This window comes from Streptopelia decaocto (assembly GCF_964273445.1).
Source record: "Streptopelia decaocto genome assembly, chromosome: 1".
NCBI classification, from domain to species: Eukaryota; Metazoa; Chordata; class Aves; order Columbiformes; family Columbidae; genus Streptopelia; species Streptopelia decaocto.
In genome coordinates this window covers 92427235-92446089 of record NC_138663.1, presented here as the reverse complement: position 1 = coordinate 92446089, position 18855 = coordinate 92427235, and the positions used below count along the sequence as shown (strand labels likewise).

Genomic DNA, 18855 nt, shown 5'->3' with positions numbered 1-18855 from the left:
ATTTCGTCACATTAAATGGACAGACATTTGAGTTGTGTATCACACTTCTAAGCTATGCAATAGCTGAGCTGACATGCAAGTATAGTTATATTTTTAAGTTAACTCTTAGGTTTAAAGTTGTTCAAAGCCCTGCAAATACAGTTCTTGCTCATAGTTTTGAAAACTTCTGCTTGGCTTGATTCCTTCCATTTCCAGACTTGCTTTCTAACACAGTTGTTTGGTTTTTGCTGTCCTTTTGTTTGTTTGTTTGTTTACTTGAACTGTCAAGTTTACTGAAAGTTGGTCAGCAATATTTGAGAATGAGATTTTTCAAAATAGATCACTCTTCCTCCCTTGCCCCCCCCCCCCCAACTTCCCCACTTGTTCCTTCTAAAGTATAGCTATTTTATCAAGAAGTTCTGCTGTCTCTGTGCCATGATTTAGGAAACATGGCAGAAAGGAGGAGATCAGTCATCCCTTCATGCAGAGGTTTAAACAGAATCCAGCAAAATAAGCTGTAGAACTACACAAGGATTTTAATAGAGAAACAAAGTGTGAGATACAGTGACCACTGGCATCTTGACTGCAGAGTTGGAAAAACATCCTGCATTAAAAACAAGGTAAATACTGACTGAACACCCGTAAACAGGGACAGCTATGTTGCACACGCAGGTGTTACTTTCATGTTCCTTACTCTGATAACTTTATACACACAAAGATTTTATATAAAAATTAGTGATTTTAACTACAAGTTAATAATGCATGACACTAAAAGCATTTCCAGATGGCATCTTAGTTAATTCAATACTCCAAATAGGAAAAGCTTTTAGAGAAAATTAAACAAGGACAGCAAAAGGGTTAGAAATGGGAGAAGGACTTGGCCTAAGTAAAAGGGGTTGGGATAGATAGCAAAGATTTGGTAATAAAGAACTGAAAGTAATGAAAGATACTATCAGCCGTGATCACTGAGAAGTGTAACCTCCTTCCTTATTTCAAGGTCCGGGCAATTACTGAGCTCATATAGTATCAGAGCAAAGGTGCTAATGCTGGTGAAAATGACAAATTTTGAGCTTGGTACTCAACTCTGGTTACTACTGTTAACGATATTTGCCTCAGTCTTCTCAGTTTCTACATATGAAAACCACTGAACTGAATAATCTCTAAAATTCTCTGAGAGACTGGTTTTGGGCTCCTAAAAGAGTGCCTAGTGGCATAGTAGACGTCCTAAGACATCTGAGAATAGGGCTGGCAGGTGTGACACTGGACTGGTGTGGGCAGACCCATGACCTTTTGGAGGGGCAGATGGAGGTCAGTCAGAATAACTACAGCAACTCAAGCAGCACTAGATGGTGATTAATTTCTCCTGTTGTGTCTAAGGAAGCCAACTCCTTTACCTGTTCCTTAAAGAATTTGTTTCTTCTCTGGGCAGAGAAAAAATGAAGGTGAAACAACTAACTTCTTTTCAATAGAAAGCACGATGGGCTCCATAGCTTTCTTTTCTGAGGAAGGTTTGCTTTCCTCACTATATTTGTGTGCCTACTACAGAAATAAGTATTGTCTCAATTCCTCTTAACAAATACTTCTATTGTGCTTTCCAGGAGAAAACCCCTCCTCAAGGTGCTTCTGCTTCTGTCCCATGAACCACAGGAATGAGTCAGAACGTGTTTGTTTTATGCAGCCATGTGGCCAGCTTTGTTAAACTTCAGCAACAACTCAAATTCTCCAGCCATCATGGTAAGTTCCTGTTAGCAAGGGAAGAAATTTACTGTGTCACTAGTCAGGAGGTCTTCTTTGTGCCACACACTCCATTTGTTCACAAGCATGGTTACACACTCAATATATTTCTGTTGGCTGGAGGCAGGGCCAACAATATGTTCGATTTGGCAAGATTAGAGTTTTGCTCTGGTTAATCTAAAGTAATTGTTTTAGAAATCTCTTCCCTTGAAAAACATCATGAGATGAAGAGGAAGAAGTTGTGCAAAGGTGGATTTCTAGTTCCTTTTAGGGTTTCCTGTTCTTTATTCAAACAAAGAAGTAATATTCCCAGGCAGAAGTTCCAAATGTTAAATAGAAACCTCAGACACAGAAAACCTTCCTGTAGTTTGCCTTGCACTGTGCACAATCCAAGCACACCTCTGGCAGAGTTGAGAATTTAAAGTGTATGTCAAAGCAGTACAGTTTCCACAGCTTCATGACAGTGTTCAATAGAAGAGGACACTCAGGAATTAATGTGATCCTTTTACCTTACCTATCTGTAGTATTTAAGTGGAGCTGAGAATGGGAGCTTGGTTTAAAAGCAGAAATCATAGAAATATACTGAAAAAAGAGGTCTAGGAGGGAGACAGAAGAAAGAGACCGTAAATACAGTCTGGTCTGTCACTAAACCACAAAAATTATACAGTGGCCAGGTGCAGGAATTCCTCATTGGCTCTTGTATGCACACATATACATGTTTGCTGTGCTCTGGCACCGGTGGCTAGTTCAGAGCAAAAAGGCAAGGCTTTGGCAAAGACAAAACAGGGCTTGCAGATCACAGCCTGGGATACCTGTTGATGGATGCCGTATAAACAACTGGAAAGTGGTGGGAGATGTCCTTGTCAGCCACCACAGAGCTGTGCCATGAGCCCCACCATGACTTGTACTGCACAGCAAGGAATCTTTACCAGATATTTTGGGATCATTTAACCATATATCCCTGTGGGCCCAACTTAGCTTTAAACTTTGAACAAGCGTTTCCTAACAAGTATTTTTGGCTTAACAAATTTAGCAAGTATTTTTGGCTTAAACAAACCTGCATACCCAGGCTGTGGTCTCAGCTGAGTATAAGCTGTGGTCAGAAATATGAGCTGATGGAATTAACTGTGATGAAGTCTATGTATATTTTAGTTTATGGGCTAGGGGGATGCAAAGAGAGAGCAACACCTGCGTTTTTTCACCACTGTTCACTGATAGAAAATTCTAGACTGCTTGATGCATGAGAAACCTTGGCTCAAATAGATGAGGAAGGAGGGTGTTGCCTACGTGACAGAAGCGGAGTCTTTCTCAGTGAATTCAATATCGCAGAACAATTTTCTTGCATCCAGAGTGAAACTGGGGCTTCCGGTCAGTGCAGAGGAGATTTCCTGCAAGTTGCTGTGACCCTGCCTGGTGAAAACCACAGCGGGTGAGCCTGGTTTCATTTCTCACCTGCAGTTTGTTCTCAGGTTGTCTGTGCTTGTAGAAATGACAGGATTTGAAGCCATTCTAATTCATGCTGTGGACAGTTTGTGGCAGTAGAGGCTATTCATTTCAGAGGAGAAAAAGACCAAAAACTGCTCCAAGTTCTGTGTAGTTTGTGATGAGAGGCCTGGGAAGGTGAAATGGCAGTGATGCCTCAAAGCAACAGGGCTTGTGTGGTTGAGGCAGTCACATCAGGTTGAGCCTCTGGGAATTATCACTCAAATCCTACCTACACCAAAACAAGCTGCAGTTGTTGTGAATCATCTCTTAAAATAATTTTATTGAACTCCAGAACAGGATTAGAGTGTTTTTGAAGCCTCATCCCCTGAAGGAGATTTCACAGTTCCTAGGATATCAGCCTGAAACTAGTATTTCAGATGTTACAGAAAGCTGAAAAAAGCAAAACTCTTTTTTTCCCAAGAGACAACCTCTTGGCCTGCTTCTACCCCTACCTGAAAAAAAATAATCTAGATTATCACTTCTTAAAAATCATCTATACATAGAATCATAGAATCATTGTGGTTGGAAGAGACCCTCAAGATCATCAAATTAAACCATTAACTTAGCTCAGGGACTAAAACATGTCACTAAGAACCTCATCTATGTATCTTTTAAATACCTCCAGGCATGGTGACTCAACTACCTTCCTGAGCAGGCTTCACAACCCTTTTTATGAATATATTTTTTCCTAATATCCAATCTAAACCTCTCTTGGTGCAACTTGAGGCCATTTCCTCTCATCCAATACTTTTGACTTGGGAGAAGAGACCAACACCCTCCATGCTACAACCTCCTTTCAGGCAGTTGTAGACAGTTATAAGGTGTCCCCTCAGCCTCCTCAGAACATTTACATCCTTTAGTTAGTATTTTCTTTTCTAAATGCAACCACTTCCTTCAGTCTTTCCCCACAAACCACACTTTTTTGCAATTGTTCTCTTTGCTTTTCTCTGATGCCACTTTGGCTAGTACTTCTATAAAATTTCATACTTATAAGTGAAGATATATTTTGATTAGAAGAGCAAGGATAGTTAGCTACTCTTCCTGACACAGAACAGCTATTACAGAAACAAGACAAAGGTTTTTGCAGCAGTGCCAAGTCCTGGGGGACTGTAACTCTGATTTGTTTTCTGCCATATTACAGCCTTTACCCATCTTCAGTTTTTCCTTTCTGTTGCTTTAAAACTCAGTGGGGCCTTTTTACAGTGATGTCTCATATTATCGAGCACATTTGGAGCTCTGGTTTTACCACCTCTTCTGGCTGTTTCTCTAACACAGCAAAACTCTTGATGGTGCTTCTTGTAAGAATAGGAAATCTGAGGAAGAGCTGGGTTGCTTGAAAACATTGAGAGTTAAGTGTTCAGTGAATAATTGGGAAGGGAGATCAGGGTTAGATGGAAAGCTGTGGTCAAAAGCAACTAAAAGCAAAGACAGTGTGTTTGACAGCTGGTGTGAATAAAGCAGGAACCAGATGGGTCATATGCTGTTTGACCAGACAGCAAAAAACACAAGATAAGAAAACAGAAAGAAAGCTGAGTTCTAAATAAGTCTCTTGAAAATGTGACTTCTCATTGAGCTATGTCACTAGGCAGTCACAATACTGTGGCTTATTGCACAAACTGAACCGATAAAGGTTTTTGCAAGAAGTACTGTCACAGTAACAACTTACATTTAGTTTTACAAAACTCACATGAAATTATCTAGAATTCTGTTTAAAATATTACTTGCAAGATAGAGTCACAAAATAACATTTTCCTTCTCACTGGCAACTCTGTTGTCAGGGTTCTCAGTGATCCATATTCAATTACTCCCTGAGCTTACAATATTACCAATTTTTTAAATTTAAGTTAATATACCTCTTGAAAAAAAAAAATCAGAAGAACTGATAGGTGAAAAAAAAAAAAAGAGGTTTCCATTGGCATAAAAGTTTTCAGTATCTTTCAGCTGAAGAAACTGGTGGCATAAAATAGCCCTCAAAGAGACCCTGGCGACTTCTGAAAGACTTTGGCCACCAAGGGGGAAAACAGATGCTTGAGGGATGTGGAATCCCACTGGCACAGGAGCATTTCAGATGAAGTGCAAATGCAGAGGAACAACTCAGTCTGACTGGAAACACATTCCAGGTGCTAGATGCCACCCAAATTCCTCTGTAGGCTGCAGTGAAACACCAGTTCCACCCAGAAAGTGATTTACCTGAAGTTCATTCAAACCATCCTAAATGGCACAAATCTTTATAAGAAGTACACATAGACTTTCTTGTAACAAATCTACACTACTATGACAACATGGTCTTCGAGACCTAGAAAGCACATTCTTCAGTTTTGTTTTCACAAAAGCATCTCCCTCCCCAAGTCTGACAGTCCTGATTCATGTTAACTGTGATACACCCTGAAAATTCAGCTCCTAAGACATCACTGATCTCAAATATCACGTAGAGCCATTCATGAAATGTGGTAAGAAGTCAGTTCACACCACAATATCTCCAAAGCACCACATTCCTGTTAAGAAATGTGCAAATAAAGCTGTAGGAGATGACAAAAGCCACCTATGTTTAAACAGATTTCTATACTTCTGCTGCATACTACATACAATATAACTTCACTATAAAACATACCTCTCCGTTTGCTCCCACTAATAGAGCTTTTTACCCTTACTAATATTTTCTTAGTCACTAAGTTCCTGCTGTACTGTCCACAGTGCTGTGTACCTGGCAACTACAGCTTGTCACTTTGGAAGAGTGGCTTGTCATATTGCTGCTGGTTTATTATCTTTGCACAACCTTGAAAACAACATTTTTTCTGTAGTAATTAGGCACTGCGTACTGTAAAGAAAAACAAACAGGATGACAACATGCAAACTTCATGCATAGTTTTCTGAACCACTCTGATGTCAGCATTTAATTATTATCCTTCAACTACTAAATTTCCTTCACATATTCATTTTCCTTTACTCATTGTCTCGGCAACACTACAGAGAGGTGATCAGAGAAGTAGGCTCTCCAAGGACATGATGCAGGTAATGCACAGGACAAAATGATGGTCTGAATTCTCAAGAGTTTATAAGACAAGTTCACACAGAGCCTGGGCTTGAATTCATCTCTTCAAGCAAGGCAGACAAACACGAATCCCCATACAGAGGTTTATACTTGAGAATATCAGCCAGGCTAAAACTCAGATGGGAGTTTAAGTCATAGAAATAATGAGGTCAAAAGAATAGACTAGAACACTTCAAAGCAGAATTTGTGGAGCATATGAAAAGTAAAGAAAGCATTGAAACTGCCCACCTGGTTTGAACGAAAAGCCACTTTTATATCCCACCTCCAACAACAGTCACTAACAGATACATAGAGAAAGGAAGTGAGTACCGTTTTTGTACAAGAGAGGATAAATTCTGTGGAAGGACAGATAGTATAAGAACCCTATCTGTGAAGATGAGTAGGAAAGGACATGCCCTGGGGCTGGCAGACAGAGTCTGCAAAGTTCAGATGAAGACTGCACATGGGAGCCTAGAGATGCCCCACTGAAGGTGACATTCAACTTTATGTCCATTTTTTTGTGCTTCATGGTGGAGAAGATAAGGGGAGGAACTGTTGTAAGGAAGGCTGGCTTGACAGCCAGAGATTCCAGAGAATGCATCAGTTAACTTAGAAAGGGTCTGTCAGTGAGCTGTTAACCACTTGTGGATGCAATTGTGACTGCAGCAAAAGGAAGCAGGAGAAATGTCTCAGTCAGAATCTGCTGGGATTCCTCGAAGAAAAGCCAGAAAGAGGCAAAGGGAATCCTTTGAGGATCCCAAACAGAGCAAATCACAGGGTAGAAGAGACACAGTTAGATAAAAGGGGCATGCAATGAGCAGGATGCAATAGGAAAAATATGTGACATCTGGGAGGAGTCCTTCAAGTGGGAGACACCATTAGTAAAAACATGGGAAGAGCAACAGATGCCTCAGTTACAATCATGCAGCAGGCCAGTGGATGACATAAGCCACTGGTGAAGGGCAAGCCACCAGAGGAAGGGAAGGAGGGGAACTTGGAAAAAAAAGGTGGGTGAGTGACACAAAATCCATTTTTCCTTAGAAACAATCAAAGACTGAAGATAATATAATAAATGGGAAAATATCTAAATACCATTTCACCTTTTTTTTTGTTATTGTTGTTCAAAGACATATGAGCAAACATTGATCATTGAAGTGATTCATAAGAGCGGTATGAAGTGTTAGAACTATGACTTTCATGTAAACATAACCCACGAACCACACTGCAATATGGTTTTCCTGCACCGTTATAGCTTCTCTGTTCAAATTCACGTGACTAATTTTTATTTTTTACAGCACAACTGTATTTGAGCAGGGGAACTTTTCTGTTTTTCAAGGACAGTTTCTAAAAGTGACCTGAGTGGAACCCATGTGAGGATTCCCACTTCTGTGGATTTCAGAACCTGAGAGCATCATATTGGCAGCTTAGTATTTTCCTGTGAAAGCACCTTCCTGTCTCAGTGAGAATCATTTTCACTAACCAGTCTTCTACTAGCTTGCATTATTTTGCAAAAAATCAGATTAAGATTTAGAAAGCTAGATCACAGTTTAGCTCTTCAGCTGAAATTAGCTCTTCTAGACCCCCAGGGTAGTCAGCAAGCTGGTTCTTTTTGATACAAATTAGTAGAGGCCAACATTTATCAAGGGCTTTACATTTTTACAGCATGCTTGGATTTGAACTGCTGAGCGAGGCAGGAACACTTTTTCTGTCACTTGATTTAGTGGGGAGGAAGAAAGCACTTGAAATCCGGCAGCACAGCTATAACTCGCTAACTCTTGCTGATGGACCTCTCAGTTCTGTTTCATTTTGAGTCCCTGTGGCAGATAAAGCTTCCTACTGCCATGGTTGCTACTATTAAATTCATATTCAAACCCAAACGTTCCATCTCACAGCATGAAATCTGCGTGAAATGATTCTCTGACTTGATGTCTCTGAAAATAACTCCTCTGCGCTGCTTAAGTTAATCATGAAGAAGGAAGTAAGAATGAAAATTAGTGACATAAACACCTCAATTTTTCCTTGGAACTCTAGGATTTTATCAACAAAGCTCACTTAACTTCTATAGAGGAGAGAAGAATAAGAGTATCCAATCACATAAAGAGTGTTATAAACTATGTACACAGATGTGCTCCATTAAAAAGCAGCCAAATAAACCTTGCTATGCAGTTTTCCCAGTGTCTCAGCTCTGCAACCTGACATGCTTCTGCTAGAAGCATGGCAAGTGCTCACCGTTTTGTTTTGTTTTTTTTAATTATTAAGTCTGTCCTACTTGCAGTTCACTGCCTTGCTTCTGTGATCTACAGAAGACACGTTTGGATATGAATTCACGAGGACCTTATATCTCACCTGCAACGTCAAAATTTGTTATGGGACACCACTCAAAATGTGTGCAACTCCCCCCCCAGATTCACAGCAATAGGATAAAGAGAAAGAAAATGCAGTGCAGAAGCTCTTTGGTTACAAACTGCAAGTGCCATGAGTGCAGCCCCCCATGGAGGCAGCTGCCATAGCTGGTGGTGGGGGGGGCCCTGGGTGCCCCCAAGGACCTGGGAGCTGCTTTCAGTCAAGGCCCATCAGGAAACCCTGGACCCAGCTGGACCTACTCAGCCCCAGCCATGGGTCCCAGCCCATCCCTGTCCACACAGAGAAAGCCCTGAACGTGACTGTAAAGCCACACAAGCAGAACATATAGGTTTACAGCAAAACCAGGTTTTATCTGTGGGCTTCCTTGCAAATTTGAAGATTATTAATCTCAAACTAAAACCTGATTTTTAACAGAGCTAATAGTGAACTATCAACTAAATTCTGTTTCTTATGCACTGTCTGAGAGAGCCCCATTAGAACACTCTGCTCCACAGCTCTTGCTATTTACTACATGTTGGGCATTTTGTTTCAGCTTAGAGTTATTTTTCGACTGCTGAAAAATATGGAAGGTCTGTCGTGCTGATTTGTCATGTTTAAGTGATTCAACGAATTTCCTTAACAAACTGAAAGGAGCTCTGTAGGTTTCCTCAACAACATTTGTAAAATAACATCTCACTTGGCCTGTCGAAGACAAATACACAATGGTTACATTTAATATTGGGCAAACAGCAAGTAGACTTTTGCCGTAGAAAGGTACTCAACTGTTAAACTTGAGACCCCAAAACATGCAAGAAATTCCTTTCATAGTGGGAAAGAAAATAGATTTCTGAGTAATGTTACAGGATTTGTCCAGTTCTTTATATTAAACTATGACTAAATTATGGATAGAAAACAAGAAGGAACCAACGAGGTAACTGGTAAAAAACAACAAAATAAAAACTTCTCTTGCCTGTATTACTGTATTCTAATTAAGCAATACACATCTATCTACATATCTATCTAAAGAGAGGCAGAAGAGGTTCATCTGCCATTCTAAGAGGGACAAGGGAATGGCATCTGTAATCTAGACATAGATCAACAGACTTCCTCCGGGCTCCCTTGCCTAAATATATTTAATTTGGACATGCTGTCATTTTATTTCCCCTTTTCACATTTCACACAGCTGAGTTAATGAAAAAAAGGAAGGTTCTTCCTTCCTAATCATGGCAAAAAAGTCAAGTGCCTTGTGTCCAGTGGTGACTGATAACCCCAAATACATTGCAGCCTTTCGCTTTGACTTTGCTCCCTGGATTGAAGACTGCAGGAGGGTGCTGAGGCCAGTCCCCAGATTTGAATATGTCCCATTTTCATGGACCCATTCCACTGCTATATGAGAAGAAAAAAAAAAAAAAGATGTGTTGAAGAACAGGAACAGAAGGCAGCGAGAGTTTTGCACACCCATCTCAGCACAGGGCTTCCATGGCTTCAGAGCCATCACCATGATGGTGCAGGAGACTCAGGGCTGCCCCATGAGCTGCACAGCAACTGCATGAACAAAAAGCAGTGGTGTGCTCTTTCTCAAGGACTTCCTTTTGCTCCAAAATCCTAGGTGCCCCCAACACAGGCACTCTGTGAGCTGTCTCAAGAAGGGTTGAAACTTACTCTGCGAAGTGATCACCTAGCAGAGCCTGGATGTGGATATTCACAATTGTTCTTCCTGCACATAGGTAATGCAGTCATCAAGCTTCTCTCACTGTTTTGTCTTCATTACCAGAAGAGAAAAAATTCTTCTGTGAGACAAAACCAACATGGTGATATCTGGGTATGATAGCAAAACACCCTCACATGCTCATTCCTTGGAGCAACAAAAAGCAGGGTCTCCCTCTGCCATACGAAGAAGAATTTCTTCAAGAAGATGTAGAGACGTACTTTTGGGAGACTTGAAGGTCCAGATAGGCCCAGTGTTGCCTGCCAGTGATTTTTCTGCAACCCACACAATATTTTATTGTCATCATGCAGTTACTCAATCTCCATTTAAACTCTGCTTGAAAAAGTGTAGACTTGCATGGTATGCAAAGAAGACACATATTCCAGCACCTAGTGTAAAGTAACAAATTGGGAGGGGTGGGAGACAGCCAACATCTCAGCTTTGAAATAGCTGTACTGACACTGAGAAGGGCTGAGCATGGGATTGCCAGTACAGTGGAGCTGCTGGGCTTCCCTAAATGATCTATAAAACTCCAAGGCCTTCAAACCTTCCTTTCCCTTCTCTCCCTTCATATCCCAAGGACATGAAGTGTAAGCACAAATGGCAGCACCTCATTTGGTCCTGATTGCCCTTTTGAGGTTTACATGAAATGTTTTTATCTTCTCCACAGAGGCAAGAGATATAATCCAAATGGTTTTGGATGCCTGACTGAATTACACAAACTGTGGCCATGGAAGACCTACAGAGCCATGATGCCCAGCTCCTGACACTGGGTCTTCACCCTAGGGCCACCTGAATCCCAAAGTTTCAGTCACACCTTTGGGTGGTTATATTCAGGGGCAGATCTCAGCTTACGCTTCAGAAATGGGGAAAATTCAGAGTGGCTCCTTGTCATTACAGGACATTAATTAAATCTCTTGGGTTTAATATACATATATATATTTTTTGAAGTGTTACTTCTCTCCATTGTTCATCCCAGATTGTTTACTTTAGTCCTTCTGGTAAGTGGCTTTTGCCAAGTGTTTGTTCCCCATGGATTGTGGACTGGAGCAGAAGTAATGCTCCCCAGACACTTGCTGTGCCTGCAGCACCCACATCCCTGTAATAGCTGTGAAGCCATGTGCTTGAAAACAGCGTGTTTGCCAGCACTGAGCAGACTGGCTTCCCAACACAAGCCTTCCCAGGAAGGCTGTAAATGAAAAGTACTTCCTGTCAGAGCCTTTCCTCCCATCTCGGTAAATACAGCAAGGGAAAACAAACGCCACCTGCATTTGGAAGTTCACAAAGATTACCTTGCGAGTGCATAGTGCCTTCGGGTGTGTCTTGAAAGAGCTGCAGTTCAGGCTGCAAACGCTTCAGGGGTTGGGTTTGATTGTTAGGTTTCTTTGCATTTTCATATTTAAGATGAGGTTTCAAAGACCCCATGAAGGCACGTGATAGACCCATGCTCAAAACTGAATAATGATAACCACAAAGCAAGCCATTGTTTCAGTGAAAAGCACTGAGATACTTCTGAAAACTAAAGTATTAAATGTAAGCAGGCTAACAAAGACTTTTCTGTTCCTCTAAAATCACATCTGAAAGCTGTTCAGAAACTGTCTGTGGTCTCTAGATGGCACTGTGACTCTATATGATGATTAATCTAAAATGAACATCCCTGTTAAAAAAGTGTTTGCATTACCGAAGTCGGGTAAGAATTCACAGCTGCCAAGTGACTAGCTTCCAGCTCTTTACATATTAGGTGTGTAATAATAGCTGTATTTATCGTGCTTAATTACTTCTCGGGTCACAACACAAGCTTGTACTTCACAAGATATCCTCTTCAGTTTATTCACAGTTAACACAACGGATACAGCTAACTGGGTACTGTTATATGTTCTTTCCTAAGCAAAGTGAATTAGCTAATTAGGGACTCACTTGACTACGATTTGGTCCCTGTACTCTCAGGTTGTAGTGTCTATAGCCAGGTTGTTATATCTGATTAGAAACACTCAACTGAAGGGTTAATTGGCTGTTCACAATTACTGGGTATCTCTGTGATCCATAACTGTTCATGAATTCACTGCTAGTTATCATCTTATGAAAGGCATGGAGAGATATATTATCCAATGTCTTAAATTAGTAGAGATAATATTTTTTCTGCTTCCAGAGTGGATATGAACATATTTTAAAAGTGTTAAAATAGAAATCAACTTTCCAATTGACAATACTATTTGTAATTGCTCATTGCAGAAACACTAGTGTAGGTTGTGGGTGATGCACAAACGAAAAGCAGGTTCAAGGTCACAGGGATCTTCTATATTATCAGAAACACTGGTATTTAGTCACCTCCTGATTTATATTGATAAAAGCCTCTAACATTATTTCCTTAATGGAAAGCAGTGTGATGGCTGTCATGAACAATGACAATTATTCTGTATGTTTGAGCTACAGTTGGATAGCAGCTCTAAGAATGTCACAGCATTAGGATAAGAGAAAGAGTTTTCTACAAAACAGCTTAATCTGTTCCAACCTATTGAGAAGATCAGTGCATTATATAATCCTCTCTCATTTGTTATAAATATTTTAAGTAGTGGTATGTGAGCACACTATGTTTCAACAAGAGATATAGACAAATGCTATCATGAAGACACAACAGTAGGAATAAAGTCATCAAGTAAAAAAGACAAAATTATTTGTGGTCACATCCCAAAGAGTCCTAAGCTGTTCTGCCAGTCACTACTGGGCTGCAAGTCAAGTGTTTCTGATTTGCACAAAGATTTCATTGTCGTGAAACCAAGGTGAAGCCTAAGTCAAACCCATGGTGCTATACCTGAGACAGTCAGTTGATTTGCTTTCTGTCATTCAAAGAATAGATGCAGACTGTGTTCAGACTTGGTGATTGTGATTTCTTAGCACACTGATCAACCAAAATAAGAAGAGGACTGAGAGAAATAATAATCTCAACTGAATTCCATTGAAGTCCTAGAGAAATCTCTCCATGTAGCTGATTTCTTTACAAAACTCTAGATGGACCAGAGACACTTCTGATGTAAGGATAATCTGTACAAATATTGTAAATAAATACTGCCGACTCATAATTTTGTGTTTCAGATTTCAGTGGGAAAATGACACACACCAGCTCTAAGATATAATTAGTAAATTCTTCACTAGATCAAGAGAGATCATATAAGCAATAAAAACATTTTTAACAAGCAAGCCCCTAGACCTTAGCTGTCAGATGACACTGTGATATCTGCATTTGTGTACACACACACCTGCCCGCACTTCCTCAACAGTGATGGAACAGCCCAGCAAAGCTGGTAATTCTTCTGATATCCCTTTAAAATCTTCCTCCAAGATGCATCTTCTGTTTTGGACTCCTATAACGACAACTATCAGAGCAACAAGGATCTTTAGCAGATGTCTCCACACTGACAAAACCCAATCAGCACCCTGTCCTCACAAGTGTGTTTGAACGTTCCCTGGTGTGAACTCGTGTTACAGATTCCTGGTGCCAGTGCAAAGCAGGAGAGGGGCGATGGCCATTGACCATCCTGCGTGCCAGATGAAAATGATCAGACACCAGTTGATGCTGGTGCAGTGGGCACTTCTGGCTGGCTTGAGCTCTGGCCCAAAACAGCCTAGGGAAAAATGTTTTAGATCAATGAGAGTATTTTGTCATTGTGTGAATCTGCTGCTATACAAGCAATAACATGGTAGAATTACTTGTTACAACTGATAGAGATTTGAATATAAAACCCCCTTTCCAAAAACTTGGCATTAGGTGCAATTCAGCTGCCAGATGATTTATGGAAACAGATGGACCAAAACATGCATGGAGTTAGTTACAGCAAAAACTCAGTTTGTAACTGGCGCTTACCTCAGTGTCAAGACTGTATTCTGACTTATGCCTAACTAGAAATTTGAATTAAATGAGAATCTAATCTGAAGTAATCTAGTTAATATTTTGCAAAATAATTGCCACTTTTTTACTGTCCATGTCCAGAGAAAAGCAAAAGTGAATTAACTTTTTATTTATGGAACAGCAGTTGCAGCTTTTTGGTCCCAGGTCTCTTTTCCCACATATTCATTTGAAGACAAGAATAAAGAAGGTGACAGTGCACATGTAAAATAAAAAATGTAACTTCAGTAATTCTTCCTCTCATTTTTCAACTTAGACTGAGATCCTCAGAAATCTGAAGATTCATTCATTATATCACAACAAAAAGCTATGGCAAATGACTTGGCAGTAAGGTCTCTTATTTGTGGTCACATCCCAAAGAGTCCTAAGCTGTTCTGCCAGTCACTACTGGGCTGTTTCTTGTTCTTAAATGTCTTTTAGTTACAAATTTAATTTCAGTGTTATGGCTGAAATTTAACACTCCTTATTCCAGAACACAAATTCACATTTGGCTTGTTGCTACAGTACAGAAAATAAAACACAAGCTTGTTCTTTGCCAAGATAGAAAGTGTATTTTTTCTAGGAAAGAGAAGTAACATTCAAAGGGAATTCATAAACTTGGTTCACTTCAGTGATTCTGACTAAAAAAACCAAAACCAAAACAAAAAATCAGTGTAAATCACTTTGTTTCAGTTTGAAGATATCAAAACATTATTTTGTTTCAAGATTTGCAATTTGAATATTTCAGAACTTTGATCTGAGATGTCTTAGCCAGTGCCCTTCTTCACAGTAAAATATATCTACTTTTAGCCTTCTCCTGCTGTAAATTGCATTTTGCAAATGTCCAGATGTGTACTGGGATTTTTGTCCATTTGGTTAAATAAACTTTGCTTGAACTTGTTATTAAACAATTATTGAAAAACATTCTCCAGTTAAGTAAAGGGAAACTGATCTAAGTATTCTTCAGTTAAACAGATGATAAAATAAAAACTCCAGCATAAACAGACACCTTAGTTATGGTTACTCTGTAACTTTCCTGGAGAAATAGATGCAGGAATAATTAGAAAATCTAAGGAGGAGTTTAATGGGAAACTTGCATCGTAGAGAAGTTATGCCATGTTTTTGATTTTGCACGGGCTACAGTCAGGTTTTTTTTCAGGATCTTCAGGATTAATTCTGGGTCAGCTGGTTTAACTATGGTTCTAGCTGACAATTTTTGGTAGGCAGTCTGCTAAGAAGAGCTGCTTCTGGTTGTACCACCTGTACCAAATGGTACGCTGCCATCCTCAATAAAGCATGACAAACTGTGTTCCTTGCCTGTATGCTGAGGATCAGTGTGCAACAGCCTGGAGAAGCGATGAGCAGCTGCTTTGTTCTTACATTGTCAACCTATGGTTTATTGACAGACGTCATAGGGTCGAGGTGTCTTGGCACTCTGCTCCCAGAGCACCTGCCCCAACACACAACCCAGGCACGAAGATGAAGGAACAGTTCAATACTTCTTTTGGGAAGCTTCTCTGATATCTGCCCGACATTATAAATCATGCCTGTTTGCACTTTGACTGTACCGGAGAAGTTATGTTAGCTTTCTACATGCAAAATGAGTCGGGGGGGGTTTAAACAGAGAGCAGCCCTTGTGTACCAGTTGTGATCATTTAGACAGTGGTACAGTAATCCCTCATGCTGGCTGTGGAGAATTGGTAAGTTTGTTCCAGACACCTAATTAAGCACTCCCACACTTGTGAATGTGGGACCTGAATATTTTCCTCTCTTTTCTGAAAATTCAGATTCAAGTTGCGGAGATTTGTTACAACTGAACATTTGCTATAAATTAATTCAACTTCCTAATTTGTTTTTCCTAAGGGAAAAACTTTCATTTTATTCTATTTTGTCAGCACACTCGTCACAAGCCGAGTGTCGTTGCTGCTGCTGTGTAGAACTTCTAAAATCAAAAGACTCATTACAAGCTTTCAGCATTTTAACTCGGAACTTTCCCCGGGGCTTTCCCTGGCATTTACTTAAATTTCACTTTTCTTTTCTTTGCTTATGATGTGATAGGGTTAGTTGTGTGCAAGTAGCCACTGAAAGGCAACAGTTTCTTATAGTTCAACCTATTTACCATGGCCTGGGAGTCTCACCTGTTGTTCACGCTTCTTTTTCTGTCCATGTGTCTCCTTGTTTATCTGTAAGAGGTACTGTACTAATACAAATTTACGGACTCCTAATTTTGATTAGTGTTATTGAATCACTAATGTCTTTTGCTGGACCTCCTTCAGCAGCTGCTTCAGCTTCCTTGATGTTACTTGTGTGCTTCTGGTTCATTTTGTGCTTCATTTTACGGCAACCTTTTTTTTATCTCTTTTGCAGGTGTTCACAGAGGAAACAAGATTCATCTTTGCTTGTTTACTTTCTTAATATAAATATTATATTTATCCATTTGAAAACAAAACAAAACACGCAATCCATTAGCATAGTGAAGTTTCCTCCATCACAGCTTAAAAGGGGATGAGAATGTGCTTGTGCAAGTTGGGCTTTTCAAAACTGCAGTTCTGCTTTCTAGTAGTATTTGAAATTGTTGTGATAACTTTTTAATTATTATTTTTTTTTTAATTAGCTGGTTCCTGTTAGCTGTCTTAGTGCTGTCTGGCATTTTGTCCTTAAATGTACTTTTTAGTCTTGCTTTACAGCAAACTTGGTTGCATTTGATTTCAGTTCCTTTGCACTCTAGTATTACAAGCATGAACCTCAGTCTGCTGAAGGTCACATCCAGATCACATGCAGCTTACCAAAATTTGAGGTGGCTGTTCATTCCTGCACTGAATATGCATGCTCCCGAGTGGTTACTGGAGCCCTGCCTGCTTCCTGAGGCTGGCTAACACTAGCACATGCAGTAACTACACCCCAAGTGTAACCCCCAGGTAGGATATAGGAGTGATCCTTTCAACTTCAAGAGAAACTAGACTACAGTTCATTTTATCATGGCAGAGGTTTAATCAACAGTACTTATGTGGGATCTCAGTAATCAGTTTCCCAAGCAAGCAGTAGTACCTTAGATTAGATGACACATCTCTCATTGAATGACCAGAGCTTGTAAGAAGCCTCTCTTGCAGTTCTATCTTACTGTGGCTCAGTAAAATCCAGAGGTCTTCCCTTGCCTCTCTAAAAAGTAAAATAATAATAATAAACTATAAACTTCAATACACAGTTGGATGCATGCACAAATTGCCATCATCTTGCTTCTCACTTGTTTGTACAGTTAGCTTTTCTAACTTTGCATGTAAGGCATACACTGTGGCATCTAAACACCAAACTCCCAAATCGCCAAAAGAGAAATGCTATTCTACTCGAGACTGACAGAAAACAGCAATACTTACACTATTTCCCCTCTTCACAGTATCACAGTATCACAGTATGTTTGGGATTGGAAGGGACCTCAAAAGATCATCTAGTCCAATCCCCCTGCTGGAGCAGGAACACCTAGGTGAGGTCGCACAGGAACATGTCCAGGCGGGTTTTCAATGTCTCCAGAGAAGGAGACTCCACAACTTCCCTGGGCAGCCTGTTCCAGTGCTCTGTCACCCTTACTGAGAAGAAGTTTCTTCTCAAATTTAAGTGGAACCTCTTGTGTTCCAGCTTGATCCCATTACCCCTTGTCCTATCATTGTTTGCCACCGAGAAGAGCCTGGCTCCATCCTCATGGCACTCACCCTTTATATATTTATAAACATTAATAAGGTCCCCCCTTAGTCTCCTCTTCTCCAAACTAAAGAGACCCAGCTCCCTCAGCCTTTCTTCATAAGGGAGGTGCTCCACTCCCTTAATCATCTTCGTTGCCCTGCGCTGGACCCTCTCCAGCAGTTCCCTGTCCTTCTTGAACTGAGGGGCCCAGAACTGGACACAATATTCCAGATGTGGTCTCACCAGGGCAGAGTAGAGGGGAAGGAGGACCTCTCTCGATCTACTAACCACCCCCCTTCTAATACACCCCAGGATGCCGTTGGCCTTCCTGGCCACAAGGGCACAGTGCTGGCTCATGGTCGTCCTGTTGTCCACCAGGACCCCCAGGTCCCTTTCCCCTACACTGCTCTCTTGTATGCGCTTGATCTCTCTGCAGGCTGTTTCAGCCTTGGAGGTCCAATGATAACCTAGAGCAGTGAGACCCCGACTGGGGCCTCCTCAGGGCCAGCACTGGGGGAGAACTGGGTTCCCAGCCTGTTGACGCGGAAGTCACGGACTAGTCACACGATCAATATGATCAGACAGTAGTCACTTTATTAGCAGAATCATCAGGCTTATATACGCTATTTGCTCCCTCATTATGCGATAGCTAAAATCTGACTGGTTGCATGCACTGTTAATGAGCTGTTCGCGCGTCCTTAAATCATTTCTGCTCTCTCAGTCATTTTTATCTGTGAGCGCTAACTTCCCCCATGGCATCCTGCTTTTTCAGATGGCTTCGGCCATGTACACTCACCTTTCTTCCTCATTTTTCTGCTGCATAAGCTTGTATCAGCATTTCTTCAACCATGGTTAACTTTGCTGTATCTTTGAGGCCTGCATTTTACAGGCTAATCAAGTTCATATCTAAAGTGTCTGGATTGCTCACTACATGTCCTTGGTCTTCTAAAAACCCCACACCAGCCCAAGCACAAAACTTGCTCCCCCATCGCCTAGGCACACTGTGTGGGGTCT

General features: G+C 40.7%; 1 protein-coding gene and 1 long non-coding RNA gene across 9 annotated transcripts in view; one reads left to right on the top strand and one right to left on the bottom strand.

The window, feature by feature from the left end:
• LOC309442896 (SH2 domain-containing protein 1B-like) overlaps positions 1 to 17548 on the bottom strand; it is a 34748-nt gene extending 17200 nt beyond the window's left edge. For 5 of the 7 annotated variants that reach the window (XM_082059222.1, XM_082059225.1, XM_082059228.1 and 2 more), the window contains exons 1-3: positions 17538 to 17548; positions 17212 to 17322; positions 13538 to 13654 (exon numbers count right to left, since the gene is read on the bottom strand). The gene's annotated coding sequence lies outside the window, so the exon portion shown is untranslated. Of the gene's footprint in view, positions 1 to 13537; positions 13655 to 17211; positions 17323 to 17537 lie in introns of those variants that run through there. The other 2 variants (XM_082059223.1, XM_082059224.1) reach the window with 2 other exon arrangements.
• Positions 21 to 13510, top strand: LOC309442942. 2 transcript variants are annotated; one of them, XR_014184706.1, is made up of 5 exons: positions 21 to 79; positions 424 to 599; positions 1578 to 1713; positions 3043 to 3142; positions 13374 to 13510. It is a non-coding gene; the product is annotated as an uncharacterized lncRNA (long non-coding RNA). The 2 variants fall into 2 exon arrangements; XR_014184707.1 differs by lacking the exon at positions 13374 to 13510 and adding an exon at positions 7571 to 8533.
• Positions 17549 to 18855: the final 1307 nt, after the last annotated feature.